The sequence below is a fragment of the Dipodomys spectabilis genome, unplaced genomic scaffold (assembly GCF_019054845.1).
Source record: "Dipodomys spectabilis isolate Male_0828 unplaced genomic scaffold, ASM1905484v1 ptg000167l, whole genome shotgun sequence".
Lineage (NCBI taxonomy): Eukaryota > Metazoa > Chordata > Mammalia > Rodentia > Heteromyidae > Dipodomys > Dipodomys spectabilis.
In genome coordinates this window covers 562,844-579,819 of record NW_024870844.1, presented here as the reverse complement: position 1 = coordinate 579,819, position 16,976 = coordinate 562,844, and the positions used below count along the sequence as shown (strand labels likewise).

Genomic DNA, 16,976 nt, shown 5'->3' with positions numbered 1-16,976 from the left:
AAAAATTAAAAAAGAAAAGTCTTCATTCTGCATTCACCTTTCAATATTCACCTGTTGAGTAATCAAATGCAAGCTACTATATTGTATCTCAATAGGAAAACCTGAGAGGAAATGAATGCACAGATGGGTGTGAATTAGATTAATGTGAAAACTTGCCAAAACTTGTGTATACAGATTGTACATGGGTTTTGTTATTTGAGGTAAATTTGTGCTGAACAGTCACCATAAACACTGAATTAGCAAATACCAAATCATGGCTCCTAGGGGAAATTCAAGTTTGGTTTCTATGTGCTTCTTGTCACAATATTTTCAACAACTGATCAATGCATAAACCAATTTTATTTGTATGTCTGTTTAAAGACACTTTATTTAATATACATTATTGATTTATTCACAGTAAATTCACAACCAGCAGCAATAAGAGAGTTCCTCTGCAAGGCACCTCTCGGCCTTCCTGTATCACAAGTTGGCACTAGTTAGCACTTCAGTACTGGGCCATTTAAAACAGTACAATCTCCACACTAAAGCCAAGCACAGCAGCTTAAGCCTATAATTGTAGCTACTTGGGAGATAGACATCAGAATATCACAGTTCAGGCCAGTCTGGACAAAAAGTTTTCATAACACCATCTCAACCAAGAACTGGGTGTAGTCACATGCATTTGTAATTCCAGCATGGTAGTAGAACAATGTTTGGGCACGTGCACCTGTTATCCCCAGTGATAAGGGGAAACACAAGTAAGATTATCATACCCAAGCCGAGCGCTGGTGGCTTACACCTGTAATCGTAACTACTCAGGAAGCTGAGATCTAAGGATCACAGTTGAAAGCCAGCCCAGGGCTTATCTCCAATTAACCACAAAAAAACCAGAAGTGGTATTGTAGCTCAAGTGGCAGAAGTTTAGCCTTGAGTTGAAGAGCTCAAGGACAGCACCTAGGACCAGAGTTCAAGCCGAACAACCGACAAAAAAGAAAATGATCATAGCGGAAGCTGTCCCAGGAATGAGATGAGACCGTACTTTGAAAATAACCAATGTAAAAACAGACGTAGAGGCATGTTCAAGAGGTAAAGTACCTACCTAGCAAGATTGAATCCCAGAATTCAATTCCTAATGTTACAAAAATAATTTAGCTATAAAGTGAAAGAATATTTAAGTGGTAATATACACCACGTGTACAGCACATGATCGTGGTGATTCATGCTTATAGTTCTAACTGCTCAGTGGCTGAGATCCGGAGGTTCAGGATTTGAGGCTACCATAGTCAAAAAGTTCAGGAGAAGTCATTTCAAACAATAAAAAGCTGAGTGGACTTTTGGTTATGGGAACCAAAAGTAGGATTGTTGTCAAAAGAAAGACTCCATTTAAAAAATAACAAATGATTGACCAGGAAACGCAACAAATCAAAGAAAGGTTGGACAAATGGGATTGCATGAAACTGCAGAGCTTCTGCATGGCAAAGGACATAGCTAGCAAGTTCAATAACAAACTCACAGATTGGAAGAAGATATTGGGTAGCCACATAACCGACAAGGGCCTCATATCTAAAATATACTTAGAACTCAAAAAATTAAATCCCCCAACAACAAATCCTCAAAGAACCAACCACCCCAGTAATAAATGGGCTAAAGACTTAGAGAGGCTTCTCTAAAAAGGAAATAAGATTGGTCAATAGACACATGAAGAAATGCTCAAATTATCTAGCCACAAAAGAAATGCAAATCAAAATAACATTGAGATTCCACATCACCCCAGTTAGAATGGCTAGAATCAAGAAATCTAATAACAAAGATGCTGGAGGGGAGGTGGCCAAAAGGGAACCCTACTCCATTGTTGGTGGGAATGTAAACTTGTTCAACCACTCTGGAAAGCAGTATGGAGGTTCCTCAAAAGACTTCACAAATAGCTCCCCTATGACCCAGCAATCCCACTTTTGGGCATTTACCCAAATGATCAAAAACAAGACCATACTAAAGCTACCAGACACAACTATGTTTATTGCAGCATTATTTACCATAGCTAGGATATGGAACCAACCCAGATGCCCCTCAGTAGATGAATGGATCAAGAAAATGTGGTATAATATATATGTATATATATATATGTGTGTATATATATATATATATACATATACATATATATGATGGAATTCTGTGCTTCCATCAGAAAGAATGGCATCACTCATTTCTTAGGAAATGGAAAGACTTGGAAAAAAAAATCATATTAAGTGAACTAGGCCAGACCCAAAGAAATATAGGTTCCATGGTTTCCCTTACTTGAAATAATTAGTATATGTCTCGGATAATCTTATCAAATGAGCAGAAAAGATTTTTAGAAAACTATGTACATATGAACATATAAGATGATGCTAAGCAAAATGAACCTCCCCAAGATATGGACACAAGAGGTCTTTCTTTGTTGTTGTTGTTGTTGTTGTTAATGTACTATGTGATTTTTTTGTTTCTTTTTTATGTTCTTCTCCCTACAATATATTCACTGTTGTCACTGTATTTGATTTTGGCGCCCTGCATCTTGTATATACATTTTATAATCTGAGGAAGGGAAAAATGCTGAAACAAGGACACAGGATGACCCACTGCAACAATGATACTCACAAGACACTATGTTGGAAATTAACTTTACAACTTGGGGGAGAGGAGGAGTAAAGTTGGTGAGGAGGGAAGGGATAGTAGGAGAACAACAAAGGAGGGGCTAACAATGCTCAACAAAAATATATACTCATTACCTTATTGATATAACTGCAAACCTTCTGTAAAGCATCTTTACAAGAAAACAAAATTTAAAAATAAAATAACAAATGCAAAAAGGACTATGAGTGTGGCTCAAGTGGCTGAAGAATACTTGCCTAGCAGGCTAAGGCCCTGAGTTCAAACCCCAGCACTGTCAAAAAGAAAAAGAAAATATAAAACTTACATCTTTTTATCTTTATTTCACCATTCTCCTTAAAATCTTGGCTAGAAGTTTTTGTTAGATAAGTCTTTTATGCCTTTATGTTCTGCTGAAACTTAAAGCATTGCTATTTATTTTTTATTTTTTTATTGTAAAGATACTGCACAAAGTGGTAACAGTTACATGAGTAGGGTAATGAGTACATTTCCTATCAATCATTGTTACCCCCTCCTTTGATTTCCCCCACCATCACTTCTCTCCCCACCTCCCCAACTCCTCCCTTCCCACTCTGACATTGTAAAGTTCATTTTCAACATAGTGTCCTGTATATCTCATCATCACAATAGGTCAACCTGCATCCCCATTTAATCATTCTGCTATACTCCTGACACTCCCCAAATTATAAAACTGTATATACAAGATGTGGAACACTGGAAGTAAATACAGTAAAAACAGGGGTTATACTGTGGGGGAAGAACTTACAAAAGAAACAAAAGAATCATATACTGCAATATACATACATTAAAAACAATAGCAAGAAAGAAAAAAAACCTTGTGTTCCTGTCTTGGAGTACAATTCATGGTCATATGTACATACCTTTGACCTCTGTTTGTCATAGATATGTACTAGACATTGAAAACAAAGGAAACTATGGGACCTATGTTTCTTTGGGCTTGGCTTACTTCACTTAATATAATTTACAAGTCTTTCCATTTCCTAACAAATGGGACAATGTCATTCTTTATGATGGAGGCATAGAATTCATTGTGTGTGTGTGTGTGTGTGTGTGTGTGTGTGTGTGTGTGTATTCCACATTTTCTTCATCCATTCATCTACTGAGGGACATTGGGGTTGGTTCCATATCTTAGCTATGGTGAATAATGCTGTGATAAACATGGTTGTGATGGTAGCTTTGGTATGACCTTGTTTGTGATCATTTGGATAAATGCCCCAAAGTGGAATTGCTGGGTCATAGGGGAGCTCTATGTGGAGTCTTTTGAGGAACCTCCATACTGCTTTCCAAAGTGGTTGAACAAGTTTACACTCCTACCAACAATGCAATAGGGTTCCCTTTTGTCCACCTCCCCTCCAGCATTTGTTGTTATTAGATATCTTGATTCTAGCCATTCTAACTGGGGTGAGGTGGAATCTCAATGTTGTCTTATTTGCATTTCTTTTATGGCTGGAGAAGTTAAGCATTTCTTCATGTGTCTATCGGCCATTCTTATTTCATCTTCAGAGAAGACTCTCTCTAAGTCTTTAGCCCACTTATTTATCAGGCATTTGTTTCTTTGAGGATTTAATTTTTTCAGTTCTAAGTATATTTTAGATATGAGACCCTTGTCCATTGTATGGCTAATGAAGATCTTCTTCCAGTCCATAGGATTTCTATTGATCTTGCTAGCTATGTTCTTTGCCATGCAGAAGCTCTGCAGTTTCGTGCAATCCCATTTGTCCAACCTTTCTTTGATTTGTTGTGTTTCTGGGTCTCTATTAAGAAAATTTTGGCCTGTGCCAAGGAGCCCTAGAGTTTCTTCTATTCCTTCCTGTAATTATTTCAGGGTGTCTGCTTTGACCTCGAGGTCTTTGATCCATTTGGAGTTGATTCTGGTGCAGTTTTATTTATACAGATCTAACTTTAGTTTTCTACAAGTAGTTAACGAGTTTTGCCGGCACCATTTACTGAAAAGGCTGTCTTTCTTCTTTAGCTCCCTTATCAAAGATTAGGTGTCTGTAAGTCTGTGGGTTCATTTCTGGGTCTTCACTTCTATTCCATTGGTCCTCAGGTCTGTTCTTGTGCCAGTACCAAGATATTTTATGTTTTTGAATTCAGTGCCCAGGCCCTGAGTTCAAGCCTCAGAATCCCCTCCCCCTGGGGGAAAAAATAAAGCATTGTATTCTTTTCTACCCTGCTTTTCTAGTTTTTCTCTTAAAACTGTTTCAGCACACGCATCCCCTCTCCACTGGTAATTCAGCTTTTTCTTTCTCTCCTGCTCTCTTCAAGACAGCCAGACCCCTCTGAGCTTTTCTCTGTGATTGCTTAATGCATTCTAGGCTCAGCAATTCACCGTCTTTGCTGGGGAAAAAAAAAAAAGATGATGGCCTCTACTGGGGAGACTTCGGAAAAAACAATACGAAGACTGTAGTGCTTGATTTTTTTCTTTAATTTTTGTATTCCATAAGATTTTTTCACTTAGCTGTAGAAGGAATCATTTCCAAACGTGCAAGAAAGCTTACACTAAAACGGATTACCTATATCGCAATTGACCTTTGAGTAAATGCATGCATTTCACAGCAATCCAGTTCAATCAAATGTCCTAGGAAGATACATTCACACAACTTCAACATCAGAATTAAAGTTTAAAGATGTACATTTTAGTAACTCTCCAAAAGCCAAAAAGTTCAATCTCCATATTCAATATATGTGACATTATTGTTTCTCAATACAATGATAGTTGATGTGGACATTTCTGTCTTTGTGAATCACAAAAGGTTTTCTGTGCAGAAATAAAGAAGCAATTCCCATCCTTTTGTTCTCTTAGGTATTGCATGATTATTTTAGCAGAGCAATTACTAAAAACAATTACATATATATAGTTATATGTAGTTATAACTGTACATATAATGATTAACAAAATTCTCAGGCTCTGTTGATACTTTGAATTTCTTATTTTCCTTTTCTAATATTTTATTCTTTGCCCTAATAAGAAGAAATTACATAGTTCCAAAAACAGACAAAGTGAGACAATTAGGAACAATTATGTGAATTGAGTCCATTTCCTAAAATATCATAACATACATATAATTTGTTTATTATGTGAAAAGAATTAATTAGCCTACTCATAAGAAATTGTTATAAAGGGAAAAATTAATATGTCATACACTGACATATTCTAGATTCTTTGAATGCCTTTTAAATTGCCATCTAGTCATTAGTTAATTGTTGAAATTAAGCTAATTTTTGACTGTTAATCCCAAAATATGCCCCCAAAATTCATCATTAAAAGTTACTTACATATTAAAATGGATTAAATTAACATTGGAGTCATTTTTAACTATGAATTAAAGCAAACATTATTTCTGACCCCTTTAACATAAAGAATGGTATTGTTTTTGTATTTGAAAATATAAAAATCTTTTTCTTTTATTTTTTCTGTCAATAATGGGGCTTGAACTCTGGGCTTGGGCACTGTCCCTCAACTCTTCAGCTCAAGGCAAGCGCTCTACCACTTGAGCTACAGCACCATTTCTGGTTTTCTGGTGGTTTATTGGAGACAAGAGTCTCAGGGTCTTTCCTGCCCGGACTGGCTTTGAACGATGATCCTCAGATCTCAGCCTCCTGAGTAGCTAGGATTATAGGTGTGAGCCACCAGCTCCCGGCAAATATAAAAATCTTATAATAAATTGTCTCACTCTGGAATTTGGCTCCACAGAAACAGGTTCAGGATCACTCTGAAAACCTCCTTCAAGTCAGGCACCAGCAGATCACTCTTGTAATCCTAGCTACTCATAGATCTGAGGGTCACAGTTTGAAGGCAGCCAGGGAAGATCCATGATAGTCTAATCTATAATTAACCATCAAAAAGATGGGGGAAGAAGTGTGGTTCAAGTAGCAGAGTGCTAATATTTGACACAATAACTCAGGGCGAGCCTCCAGGCCCCAAGTTCAAGTCCCAGCACTGGTACACACATGCATAAGCGCGCACACACACACACTAATTCAACAAACCCTAAAGGGTGATTATTTTCTGCATTTCTGGAAGCCTTTTTGCTTCTCTGACACCCTTTGGCCACTGTTGGCTCTCTACAGAGGTGGTCTATTGCTCTCATGACTCAACAGTTTTTCTAACCCCTCAGTGCCAGTATCTCCTGTTTGTCATGATATACCACTGTATGAAGAACAATTATGATGTGCCATCTAAAAACAGTCAACAAACCATACTGACATGCCCGAGGAAGACAGCTTGGATCAAGAGAACCAAGAAAGCCAGGATCCCAGAGACCTAGGAGATAAGGATACAATTTTCCTTAATGACTTTGTTTTGAAGAGATGGCATCTATGACCTTGAAAAAGATATTTCTGAGTTGTCAAACCTGAAAGGGTTTCTATTAAAGATTTAAACACATTCCAAAGAGGTAGAGAAATGATTTACATTAAAGAGGATATGTCCATAATCCCAGCTACTCAGGAGGTAGGGACAGGAGCATCAGAGCTCAAGGCCAAAATGATTTAAAAATGAAAAAAACAGTTAACAAGAATCTATCAAACACAATGAACATAGTTGTTCTGGTAAAAGCTATTGATTTTTGTGGGTTAATTTTATACCCTGCTACTTTGTCAGTTTCAGAAAAATGCAAGTAACTTGAGGGAGGAATCTATGGGGATCTTTAAATACAGGATCATGTCATCTGCAAAGAGATAGTTTTGCTTCTTCTTTCTCTATTTAGATACCCTTTACATTTATTTCTTGCCTTATGGCTCTTGCTAGGAATTTCAGTACTATATTGAAGAGGAATAGAGAAAGTGAACATCATTGTCTCATTCTTGATTTTAGAGTAAATAGTTTTAACTTTTCACCATTAAATATAATTCTGGCTATAGGTTTGTCATATGCAGTCTTTATTATATTGAGGAATGTTTCATGGATTCCTATCTTCTCCAGAGCTTTTATCATAAGGGGGTGTTGAATCTTGTCAAATGCTTTTTCTGTATTGGGATCATCATGTGGTTCTTGTCCTTGCTTCTGTTGATGTGTTAAATTACATCAATTGACTCATGTATATTGAACCAGATTTGTATCCCTAGAATTAATCCCATTTAATCATAGTGTATGATTTGGAGGGATTAGTTGTTGAATTCCTACTGCCAGAATTTTATTGAGAAGTTTTACATGGATGTTCATCAAAGAGATGGGTCTACAGATCTCTTTCTTTGATGGGTCCCTATCTGGGAAACAGCTACCCAACTCATAAATGGGCTAAACACTTAAAGAGAGACTTTTCAGAAGAAGAAGTAAGAATGGACAATAGACACATGAAGAAATGTTCAACATCTCTGGCCATAGAAGAAATTCAAGTCAAAGCAACATTGAGATTCCACTTCACCCCAGTGGCCATTATCAATAAAGATTAACAGTAACAAATGCTGTCCATGATCTGGCCAAAAAGGAACTCTACTACACTGTTGGTGACTGTAAACTTGTTAAACCACTCTGGAAAGCAGTATGGAGGTTCCTCAAACCACTAAACACAGAGCTTCCCTATGACCCATCAATCCCACTCCTGGGCATTTATCCAATAGAACACAAACCAGGCCACACTAAAGCTACCAGCACAACCATGTTCACTGAAGCATTGTCTTCCAAGACAGGGAATCAACCCAGATGCCCTTCAATGGACAAATGGATCAAGAAAATGTGGCATATATACACAATGGATTTCTACTGTTCCAGCAGAAAAAAAACCAAGATTGTATCATTCATAAGAAAATGGAAAGACCTGGAAAAAATTATATTAAGTAAAGTAAGCCAGACTCAAAGAAACACAGTTGCATGATTTCCCTCATTTGTGGTAACTAGAATGTGCCTATAAATCTACAAGTAAACACAACAGCTGGTAAAGGACAAAATATTGCACTTGGACATAATCAATTTAATAGGACTCTAAACATTCACACAGTGAGCCAAAGGAGGATATTCTTAAGACAGGATCACAAAAGCTCAATAACTGTGTGTATATGATCAGATAATATGATATTCATTGAAATGAACTCCAAGAAATGGAAACAGAGAGTTTTTGTTATTGTTTTGGGTTTTTTTCCCCTCCTTCATTACTGTTTTTGCCTTCTGTACCTTTTGTCTTGTTTGTAAGTTTATCCGTTTTGGGGAGTGTAAAGGGGAACAAAGAAATGGTGGGAATAAGGATGAACAAATTCAGCAGGGATACTTACTAGACATGTTGAAAATGAGCTATAAAACTTTAGGGGGTTAGCCCCGCTTTCACTATATTTGATGTCAGTATAACATGTGGAGGAGACGGGGACAAACAAGTCGTTTAAGGATTCAGGTGGACCTGTTGCAACAATGAGAAGTACAAAATGTCATGTCAAAACCAGCTTTACAATGTCGGGGGCGGGGGGGGGGGGGTATGATTGGGGGGGGGGAGGGGGGAGGCTGGGAAGGGAGGTGAAGGGTAAACAAAGGAGGAGGCTGCAATGCTTGGTAAGAAAAGTATGCATTTTCCTGCCCATGTAATTGTAACCCCTCTGTACAGTATGTTCTCAAATAAAATAAAATTAAATTAAAAAAAAAAAAAACTTTAGGGGGTTAGGATGGAAAAATTGGAATAAAGAGAGAGGGTGACATTGTTCAAAAAGAAATGGACTCATTACCTGACTTACATAACTGTAACCCCTTTGTACATCACTTTTACAATAACAATGAGTATTTTTTAAAGAAAGAAAAAGGAAATTAGAGCTTAGAGTTAAGAAGAACACTGTCAAAAGTTTAGGCAGGCAAAGGGGAACATTCAAGATTTCTCAGTCAGAATAAGAGCCATGAAAGAGAGATGGGTGATGAGTCATTGCTCTTCCATCTTCCCCTTTTCCCAACCTGCACCTCACAGCACTACATGTTCTCTTCTTCTCATTCCCATAAGAGGTCCTTCTAATGATCAAGTGCCAAGAAGATCGAACATGTCTCTTAAAACAAGGAGATCATAATCTGAGGACCTTTAATTAGCTATTGCTATGATTTTACCCATTCCAATGTGGAGATGTTTAAGAGTACAGCCTAGTTCAAGTCATTGGAGGTGCTGCTTATGGGGTTAACATAGTGCTCAGGGGACCCTAGTTATTTGCTTTCTAGGAGAAATTGTTATAAATGAGCAAGACTGGCCTCTTCCCTTGGGTCTTTCTGGCAACTTGTCTCAGATTCAATACCATTCCCTGCACCTCCTTTGGTTATATTTTATTTAGCATTAAGTATTTTTATAGCTATGAATAGGGTTGAACATTACTTATATTACTAGATCACTTAATTACACTGCAAACTAGCATCAAACTTGGGTTAAAAATATGTACCCTGATATGTTTTAAACAACAACCACAAGGACATCCATAGAAATATTCTGAAAGGATATCGACAGTGTTAAACTAAATGAGTAGAGTGTGAATTAAATAAGCAATGGAAATAGTTAAGTACTAATTTTATATTTTTTCTAAGCAGACACATATTTAATGACTCCCTTACTAGCATGCTGATTTATGGCAATACTTAATGTGGCATGTATATCTTATTATATTTTGGTTAAGAGAAAGACTTCTAATTTTCTCAATTGTGTTGACTGGAAGTCTCCTGTGGAGTCAGCCTTGTCAGTTAGTTTATTAGTTAATTAAGTGTCATTTTATACCTTATTTTCTAAATTCCAGGCACCCCAAAGAGCTTTCTCCATGAATCTTCTCACTATCAAGTATCTCCATAATTAGTCTCATCTTAGACTACCTATTATTCAATGCACAATAGAACAGAACAATTAATTTGGACCACATGCAATTATGTTGAAAGGTCAGGTGCTACCCATAATAAAATTCAGTTCAAAAGTGTGTTTGGGGAGAGTATTAATATGGCTATCCATGAGACTTTTTAGGGGCAGAAAATCTCCAAGTGCAATTAAACAGGCTGTAAAATAATCACTTGCAATTTTTCAATTTTAAAGCAAGAGTTTTTTAGGATGTTGTGCAAAATGAATACTTCTAAGGCTAATCAACTTTGGGAGATTTACATCAAGAGGTGACAAATTCCTACCCTAAAGCAGAAAGCATGTAATTTGGCCTGAAACTTCTTACGTGAGCTTCAAATCATAAAGAGCTTTCCTGGAGCAGTTGTTACAAACCCCTCAAATAAAGTTAATAATGAAAATGCTGCCTTTATCCATCTGGGGTAATTTGAGCTATGGCCATAAAAATTACATTGAGAAGTATGGATGTGTGGACTATAAAGTATCCTCAGTACCCAAATGTCCATGAATTTATAATACTGTGCTCTTCAACATTGTTATGTTTGCCTATTAAATGCAAAAGTCTGAAGTAGACTCTACTCTGGAGGAATTTCCAAAGATACTCTGTCACTATTAAAGGCATTTGTATATTTTACAGTCCAAGCCAGACTTATAAAATGTTCATTGTTTCCCTCATTTGTGGACAATTTTGCTGATAAAAGTGATGGGAGGACAAAAACGTGGAAGAACAAAAGACAAAAATGGCAAGAAGACATTTTTCTCTATACTGTGTGGAGACACAAACGATATTTTAACGTAAGAATAAGCAAGAAGAAATGTTTGCAATATGAATGATGAGATATTACTACTTATCTATTTCATGGTAATAAAAAGACAGTAAATATGGATTATTGATAGAAGTATTCCATAAGTATGTTGACTAAAGTGTCTATTATGTGACGTAGTAGTGATTTAGGTACAGTCATTTGTTATCTCAGTGATTTTTCTTTAGTATTAAAATACTGAGAAGCCTTTGCACCAATAAAGATTTGCACTCTGGAAATAGATTGATCTTCATTTCAATCTATACATCTGCTTTACTAGCTTGATGGCCTAGGGCACATTCCTTAAGCTTTGTGGGGCCTAGCTTTCCCATCTGTAAAGGACAATTTAAATACTAGTAACAACCAGGTACTTTCGATTGCTAGTGACAGAATAATTCATTCAAACTAGCTTAAACAAAAGGTACATTCATTCACTCACATAACCAAACAACAGTGAGGCAAAAGGTAAAACTGTCCTTAAGGTCAAGAGTGCAGGGGGCTGGGAAGGCGGCTCAGTGGTAGAGCGCTTGCCTTGCATGCATGAGGCCCTGGGTTCAATTCCTTAGCACCACATAAGCAGAAAAATCCAGAAGTGGCGCTGTGGCTCCAGTGGTACAGTGCTAGCCTTGAGCTGAAGAGCTGAGGGACAGCGCCCAGGCCCAGAGTTCAGGTCCCACAACCGGACCCCCCCCCAAAAAAAGAGTGTAGGACTCAAAATGTTGTGGGCTTGGGGATTCAGAAGCCCACCCTTATTCACAATTGTTACAAACTCATCAGAACAAGTTACCCCTTTTTGTTCAAGAACCCTAATGGCATTTTGATAATTTCTACTTCATCACATCAACAACACTCTTCTTTAAAATACAAAAATAGGGGCTGGGAAGATGGCTCAGTGGTAGAGCGCTTGCCTTGCATGCCTGAGACCCTGGGTTCGATTCCTCAGCACCACATAAGCAAAAAGAAAAAAGCCAGAAGTGGCACTGTGGCTCAAGTAGTAGAGGGCTAACCTTGAGCTGAAGAGCTGAGGGACAGCGCCCAGGTCCAGAGTTCAGGCCCTACGACCGGACCCAAAATAAATAAATAAATAAATAAATAAATAAAATACAAAAATAACAGTCTGAATGTTTATTTAGACAATGTCTCTGCAAATAAACTCAAAGTTAACCACTACTTTCTTGGAAAATCCATCTCTTACTAAACCTTTAATTTTCAAGAACAGGAAACTTTGCTTCATTAATTTATTTAGCCTATTATTTCTTTATTATGTAGGGCTATGTAAACACCCTGAATTGAGAGCAAGAATCAGAGCTAGAGCAAGAGAATGAGAGAGCAATAGAGAAAGACAAAGTGTGTGTGTGTGTGTGTGTGTGTGTGTGTGTGTGTGTGTGTGTGTGTGTGTGTGTGTGTGTGTGCACGTGCCCTGGCTACATCAATTCTTATGTGGAAACTTCTCTAAAGTCTTCCTATTTACTAGATTACAATCTAGTCTCATCAGCACAGTATTTAGGGTCCTTTGCAATAGGACTTACAGTCTCCTTCCCATCTCTAAAGCATTCTCCACTGACTACTGACTTCTGTTGCATTTAATTAACTCATTTTTTAGCTTTCTAGGCATTTCTTATCTCTACACTTACTTTGAAAGCATTTATTTATCTTGAGGAAAAATAAATAAAATAAAAAACTTCTCCCAGCCTGGTACCATGGCTTATGCCCACAATCCTAGCTACTCAGGAAGTTGAGATCTGAAGGAGGAGGTTTAAGATCAGCTCAAGTTAAAAAAAAAAAAAGTCTGTGAGAATCCATCTTCAAAATAATCAGCAAACAGCTAGGCTGGAGGCTTAGTGTAAGTGGTAGGGAGCCAGTCAAGCAAGTACAAGACCCAGAATTCAAACTCCAAAAACAAACCTCAAAGAAACAACCACCAGTAATAAGTGAGCTAAAGACTAAAAGAGAAACTTCCCTGAAGAGGAAATAAGAATGGCCAATAGACACATGAAGAAATGCTCAAATTCTCTAGCCATAAATGCAAATCAAAACAACATTGAGATTCCACTTCATCCCAGTTAAATGGCTATAATCACGAAATCTAATAACAACAGGTGCTAGAAGGAATGTGGCCAGAAGGGAACCTTACTGCACTGTTGGTGTGAGTGTAAACTTGTTCAACCATTCTGGAAAGAAGTATGGAGGTTCCTCAAAAGACTACACATAGAGCTCCCCTATGACCTAGCAATCCTACTTCTGAGCATGTACCCAAATAATCACAAACAAAGCTATACTAAACCTACTAGCACAACTATGTTTATCGCAGCATTATTCACCATAGCTAAGATATGGAACCAACCCAGATGCCCCTCAGTAGATGAATGGATCAAGAAAATGTGAGATAGATATAGATATAGATATGAATTCTATGCTTCCATCAGAAAGAATGACACCACCCTATTTATAAGGAAATGGAAAGATTTGGAAAAAATCATATTAAGTGAATTAAGACAGACCCAAAGACATATAGGCCCCATGGTTTCCCTCATTTGCAATAATTAGTATATGTCTAGGATAATCTTATCAAATGAGCAGAAAAACTCAAAAGCTATGTACATATGACCATATAAGATGATGCTTGTTAGGTTTTTAAAGAAGAGGTGGCCAAATAAAAACCATACCACGCACGTTGTATTCAGGTAAGGGGCAGGTTTATTCAGTAGACTGGCTGGCACCAGGCCAGGCTGGCACTCCACAGGGCTGGCAAAGAGGGTGCCTGGCCCTGGGCTAGGCCTTATCTAGGGTAGGGGCGGGGAAAGGTGTGGCCAGGTAAAGGGAGGTGGGACCAGGTGGGAGAAAGGTGTGGCCACATCAGATCCAGATGTGACCTCAGCAGATGCAGATGTGACCTCTTCCAGGCGTGTCAGTTGCCTAGGTAATGCAGGTACTGGGCGGGGTCTGCTCGCCATCCAGGAGTGGACCTTACAATGCTAAATGAAATGAACCCCAAGACATGGACACAAGTGGTCTTTCTGTGTTGTTGTTGTTTTTAACATACTAGGTGATTTTTTTGTTTCCTTTTTATGTTCTTCTCCCTCTGGTATATCCCCTGTTGTTACTGAATTGAATTTTGGTACCCTGCAGCTTGTATATACATTTACATTTACCTAATTTGGGGAGGGAAAAGGAGTAACAAAATGCTGAAACATGTCACAGGATGGCCTATTGCAACAATGATACTCAAAAGACAGTGTATTGGAAATGAACTTTACAACTTTGGGGGGCGGGGAGGAGGAGTGAGAGGTGGGATAGGGAAGGGATAGTAGGAGAACAACAAATGCTCGACAAGAAATGTACTCATTACCTTACTGATGTAACTGTAACCCCTCTGTACATCATCTTTACAATAAAAACTTAATACTAATAACTAATAAATAAACCAGAAGAAAAAATGTACTCATCAGCTTGGAACCTACACCAGAACATGTTCTCTAACCAATCTACCTATTCAGAAGTGTACCTGAACAGATATATATATATATATACCTAAAAATTCAGCGTTTGAGACGAAATGACAAGTACCACATATGCCCACCTTGAACTTCTCAATCACAGTGTGATAACCTCAGATGGAGGCAAGTATTGAGTACAGAGGACTGCCCCACTGCTAGGGACAGCAGGGAAAGCTGAACATGGGGCCCACTCAGTCACTGTTTCTCTATACTGAGTTCCTATGAGAAACTCACTGAGGGGCTGCAATGCAGCTAGATGGCTTCAGAGAGGTGTGCCTTCTAAATTAAACATTAGTAATAATGACAATAATAATCAAAAAAACCTGTTTGGCATTCATTTTATTTACCAATCCCAAGGACAATTCCCTTGGACTGGTTAATCATGCATTCACAGGTGCAGCTCTAAGAATATTATTATCATTTTAACTGATGTTAAGGCTGGTCTCATCGGAGACCTGAAAGATCATCTCTGCTTCGTCCACCTTCTAATTCTTACTTGTTTTCCAAAATGGGGCTCAAATATATTTTCTACAAACCGAGTCAGTCTTTAATTTGTTCTCAAAACCTTGCTAGATTTGGCTTAGCTCTTCTTATTACTTTTTTTTGGTGATACTGGGGTTTGAAATCTGGGTCTTCCTGCTTGGCTAAGGTACTACCATTTGAGCCACACCTGCAGCCCAGTGTTTTGCTAGTTATTTTGGAGGTGGGATGTCACAAACTTTTCTTTACAGCTAGCTTTCTACATCCATCCTCCAGATTTCAGTCTCCTGAGTAGCTAACACTACAAGCTTGAGTGACAGACTCCCAGCACTTTAAAAGAGGACAAAGCCACTGGTTTTTTGTTGGTTTTTGTGTCAGTCTTGGCACTTGAACAAGACCTGGGCACTGTCACTGAACTCTAGTGCTCAAAGGGAGTGCTTTACCATCAGCCATAGCTCCTCTTCCAGCTTTTGGGTGATTAATTAGAAATAAGAGGCTCACAGCCTTTCTTGTCTGGGCTGGCTTTGAACTGTGAAGCTCAAATCTCAGCCTCCTAAGTAGCTAGGATTACAGGTATAAGCCAACAGTGCCCAGTATGCCAGTTGTTTATTAAAACCAGTTCCACTGTAACACTCAATACCAGGTATTAGTTGAATGAAAACTGCACAGAAAATCATGTTTTATTTAAAGAGCAATCTATGATGAATTTACCTTGTTATTGCCAATATTAATTCTAATGCTTAGCATATACTTATTAAATGAAGTAGTGAATGAATGAATAAAATAATGAGGGTTAGTTATATGTGCTTCCTATAACGTTAAACAGATTTTCAAATGTAATCTCCTATTATTTTCTTAGGAGGTTTTGGATCATTTTTCTCATTTGTTCCCTCCATACAAATTTCTACAGATGGTCTAACATTCCCATTTTCTATTATTCTGTATTACAGTTAAAATTACAATTGCTGATACATTCCTGCTGATGTTTGTCATTAATCCCACTCAGCCAAGGAAAGATCAGTGGTCATCATGACATATGCTACTAACTTTCTCCAAAAAAAAAAAATTCTATTTTCATGCCAGCTATCTCTCATTTAACAACAAATTTAGAGGATAAAATATCAGCATCAGGGTGTTTTATCCTTGTCTTGTTGATAGTCATTCCTATGTATGGAGAAGAATGTTTGGTTTATTCCAAATGAAAGACAGTAAAGTAGATGTTTCTGACACATTAATCCCCCATATTGGAGTTTCTTAGCAATGATAATCCTGTCACAGCTGTTAGAATTTATTCCTTTATCCATGTGACATTTCAACAGGAGACAAATCCTAGTTATTATAAACAGAGAGAAACCATTCCGTCCAAAATGGCCTGAATTAGCAACTTCATTCTGCTGACAAGCCTTGTTTTGGAAATTTGTAAACATTATTCTTGCACATTTGATTTTTCCTTTCCACAAATCTGAAGCTACGTCAGCCTTTTATCCTATAAAAGTTAAAGCTGCCAGTTTAAAATGTTGATTTAATTACATGCTGGGATGTGCAAGAAGGAAATGTATAGTCATTTAACTGGCTAAGCGATGGAGGAAAAGGTGGGTGGCTGCTGTCGGCTTGATTTTAGTGTTCTGTAAGGACCTGTGATCTCTGGATCAATCTGGGAAGGGAGCTGTGGATACTGAAGAAAAAATTGAATGGATATTTGACAAAGGCATTTTAATGGAGCTGAGAAAGAGCTTTCAAGTGAATTACTAGTTTATGTATATTTTCTC

The 16,976-nt window shown here is 37.7% G+C and overlaps 1 long non-coding RNA gene across 1 annotated transcript; it reads right to left on the bottom strand.

The window, feature by feature from the left end:
• Positions 1-922: 922 nt before the first annotated feature.
• LOC122119414 lies at positions 923-13,980 on the bottom strand. Its single transcript, XR_006149563.1, has 3 exons — positions 13,897-13,980; positions 9,022-9,024; positions 923-933 (listed from the first exon to the last, which is right to left on the bottom strand). It is a non-coding gene; the product is annotated as an uncharacterized LOC122119414 (long non-coding RNA).
• Positions 13,981-16,976: the final 2,996 nt, after the last annotated feature.